This window comes from Lipotes vexillifer, unplaced genomic scaffold, assembly GCF_000442215.2.
Source record: "Lipotes vexillifer unplaced genomic scaffold, Lipotes_vexillifer_v1.1 scaffold317, whole genome shotgun sequence".
NCBI classification, from domain to species: Eukaryota; Metazoa; Chordata; class Mammalia; order Artiodactyla; family Lipotidae; genus Lipotes; species Lipotes vexillifer.
In genome coordinates this window covers 2,300,407-2,304,347 of record NW_006782029.1, presented here as the reverse complement: position 1 = coordinate 2,304,347, position 3,941 = coordinate 2,300,407, and the positions used below count along the sequence as shown (strand labels likewise).

Here is a 3,941-nt window from a genome sequence, read left to right as displayed (position 1 = left end):
AGTTGTTTTTTTTTTTTTTTTTTTTTTTCTTTTTTGGTCGTGCTGTGCAGCTTGTGGGATCTTAGTTCCCCCACGAGGGACTGAACCCAGGCCCTCAGCAATGAAAGCACAGAGTCCTAACCACTGGACTGCCAGGGAGTTCCCTGTTGCTGAAGTTTCTTAGGTGGACCCCAGAGCTCTCCCAGAACTGTTTTTGTTTGTGGATAACTGTCTAACTGTTGATCTTTGTGGGAGAAGGGAGGCTGAGGTCTCCTATCGCACCATTTTTTTGACGTCACTCACCTTTTATGTCATGCTTTTAAAGGCACAATGGATATGGATTATTTTGCTTTCAAAATAGTTGACAAAGTATGTGTTTATTGTACAGTCACTATACCTGTGTGAAAAGATTACATTATATATTGACATTCCCAGATTTATCACAATGTTCCCAACTCACAGGAAATCAATGATCAGAAAAATATGCATATTTAAAATGCAACATATCACAGCAGGATTTCTCCACAAAAATAAAAATGAAAAAATTGCAACCATAGTAAATTTCTGAGTGGCTCATGTTAGTCGAGCAAGGAAAGCCGTTTACTGATGGTGAGTTAATTAAGTCATGTTTGATTGCAGCAGCTAAAGACATATTTCTGGAGAAAATAAACTTGTTTAAGAGCAGTAGCATTTCACTGAGAACAGTTCCTTGAAGAGTTGAGGACACTGGGAGCAACATTAATAGTTAATTAAAAAAACAAAGTATTAAACGATTTCCACAGGTTTTCCTTGTCTCTTGATGAGTTGACAGATGTTACTAATACCGTGCAGTACATTGTTTATTCAAGGAGTCAATGCTGAGTTTGACTGAAGAATTACCCTCTATAAATTGTCAGCATGGAACAACTATAGATGAGAATATTTTCAAAGAAGTTGAGAAAGCTTTAATTCAGTACAATCTGAAGTGGAATCTGCTAAGATGAGTTCCAACTGATGGTGATAAAAATATGTGTGGAGCAGAGAAGGCTTACCTGAACAAATTTATAAGGCTTGTGAAATGATAGGTATTTAAAGCCTGTGGTTAATCTTGTTATTCATCAGTGGGTCATTTGCAGAAAGTTTTTCAATTTCTGTGCTTTTGAACCAGTAGCCTCCATGTTAAACTTCATTTACTCTGGTGGACTTAACAATCATCAGTTCTGTGAACTTTTGTCAAAAATAGAAGCTGAATATTTTGCCTTGCCCTACTATACAGCAGTTTGATGGCTTAGCAGTGGTAGTTTTAACACAATTTTTGAACTCAGGTCTGAGACTGAATTTTTTTGAAATGAGAACTTCCCTCAATCACTTTTATTGAACACTGACTGGTTTTGAAAATTCACTTTTGCTGCAGACTTGGTCAATTTCTCAATATAAAATTACAAGGCAGACAGTGCCCATATGCAAATGTAATGCTGTGGGAAAGTCATTTTAAGAACAACTGATGCTGTTTGAATCACAAGTAATGTCAAGCTGTTTAATATACTTCCTGTGCTGTCAAAGTTTTAAAAAGAAGCAAGATCTTCATTCCCACAAAAATTTGCAGGAGATATATTCTCTATGCTCAAACTACAGTTCCAAAAGCATTTTTGGATCTTAATGCATGTGGAAAGGAAATTTCCATATTTCAAAATCCATGTAACTTTGCAGCTGAGTATCTTCCACCTAACCTTCAATTGGAAGTGATTAATCTGCAATATAATGACATGGTAATTGGCAAATATCAAGAGAAGAACCTAATAGAATTCTGTAAATTACTTCCAAGTGATAAATATGCTCAATTAAAATCATACACTCATAGACTGATATCAGTATTTGGCCATATCTATCTGTGTAAAAGGTGTTTTCAAAGATGAAATGCATAAAATCACATACAGATCAGCATTAACAGATGAATATGTGGAACAGATTTTGATGACAGGGAATTCAAACTTTGAATCCCAATTAAATAAATTATTATCTTCCAACAAAGAATTCCATTCTTCTCATTAGTAGACCTGAATTACAAATGATTGTGCTCAATTATCATTATAGTTTGGATTTCATCAATAAAAGTTTTGTGGAAATTTGTTTTCTCTCTTTTTATTTAAGTTTCTATATAATATCCTCAATTTTGCCTCTTGGTTCACAAACCTAAAATATTTACTTTCTGGCTCATTACAGAAAAAATTTGCTGACCTCTGGTTTTGATCAATCCTGTTCTATCCCCTGGGGCTGGAAACACTGCTGGGTCAAATAAAAATCGGTATTGTTTTAACATGGGAATTCCATCAAAATAATGTATCTTGATATTAGCAAGGATCTGATGGTGTCATATGAGTAAGAAAAGTGATTGGTTACAGTTAATACGGATACATGGCTACATCATCCCTATTGCTCCAGCTGACACTGAGCAAGCCACCAAAAATGAGGTGGCTGAGGCTATTCTAGAACAGCCAAGCTGCCAGCTGACTGCAGACACATAAGTAGACTCAGGAGGAACCAGCAAAAGCCAGCCTATATCAGAAGAATTGCCTAAGCAACCCATAGGATCCTGAAAATGAATAAATGTTTCTTTTTTTGTTTGTTTTTGTTTTTTTAGGTAGCCAGTCTTTTTATCAGCACCATTTGCTTGTGCTCATCTATTGTACCCCTTTTTAGAAGACCTATTTCTTTTGCTGTGTTAAAAAAAAACAAACCCCGATTTCCCAACACCTTAGTGTGACAAAATGTTCCAGGATTAAGTTATGTAATTGCATTGCAAAATAATAATGCATCTACCTTTCAGCAGCCTTATGCAAACCGCTATTTAATTTTACTTACTCAGATTTAACAATTCTGCAATGCACAACAACCCTTTCAGGGATGCCCTGAAAAGGGCTCTTTTTTTCAATGTTGAGGTATGGCAGATCCTGTACTCTCAGCCACCAAAGCTCTAGAGTACATCCCTGGGGTTTGAGCTTGTAGACTACCATGGCTGTGACTGCTTTGGGCTTGGCAGACTCTGTGTAGGTGACTGTATCCTGGATCATGTTCATCAGAAAGACTTGGAGCACCCTGCCGGTCTCTCCATGGAAGAGGCTAGAGATGGGCTTAATGCCTCCATGCTGGGCCAGACACTGGATGGCAGGCTTCCTGATCCCCAGGTTTTTGCACAGCATTTTTCCACGGTGCTTGGCCCCTCCCTTCCCTGGGCCTTTTCCACCCTTATCAGGACTAGACATGGTTGCTTTTGCAATATAAACATTTGTGATTTTAAGCCTCTAAGTTCTGGGGCAGTTTGTTACACAGCAAAAGCTAACTGTTGTAGGTAATCAAGGTAAGATTGATTGAGAGATATCTTCTTTTTGCCCCTTCACTGTGCACCAGCAGATGGACCTATATGAACAGCATCATTGGGTTCCCTTGTGTCAGAAGATCAGAAAGAGAGAGGAGAATGAGGGAGGTCAAAGTATTAACTCCTGGGCTCTCCTCTCCCTGTTGGGTCACTGTGGACTGGCTGTGTTCCTTGACCAAAGCTCCCAATTCCTGTCAGGTAGTCCCTATGTACACAGCCTTCTCCATGTTTGGTAACTACTCCTTATTCTTGCCCCTTTAGGCTCAGAGGTGATTTTGGGGGCCTCAATGTTCCTGAGTTTCCCTTGTGATCTCTTTATTCCATGCCCACACCTTTGTTTATAGTCCCTTATTAAATGCTTCTCCATTTTCCTAATTTGATTGTGTCATCTGTTTCCTGCTGGGACCCTGACTGAGAGAGCAGGCCTTATCCAGGAGGTAATACTCAGCAAAGGCTTGAATGATTCAATGGAATGAGTCATGAGAATATGTGGGGGGAAGTGCCAAGATCCTGCAGCAGCAAGTAGGCAGGGTGATTGGAGTGGAGTTGGCTGGGGTGAGTGTAGAAGGCAAGGTCAAAGATTAACAGGCAGTGTGTGTGTGTGTTG

The 3,941-nt window shown here is 38.9% G+C and overlaps 1 pseudogene; it reads right to left on the bottom strand.

Annotated features, from left to right (window-relative positions):
• Positions 1–2,816: 2,816 nt before the first annotated feature.
• On the bottom strand, positions 2,817–3,221 carry LOC103074048 (histone H4 variant TH091 pseudogene; annotated as a pseudogene).
• Between the last annotated feature and the right edge of the window lie 720 nt (positions 3,222–3,941).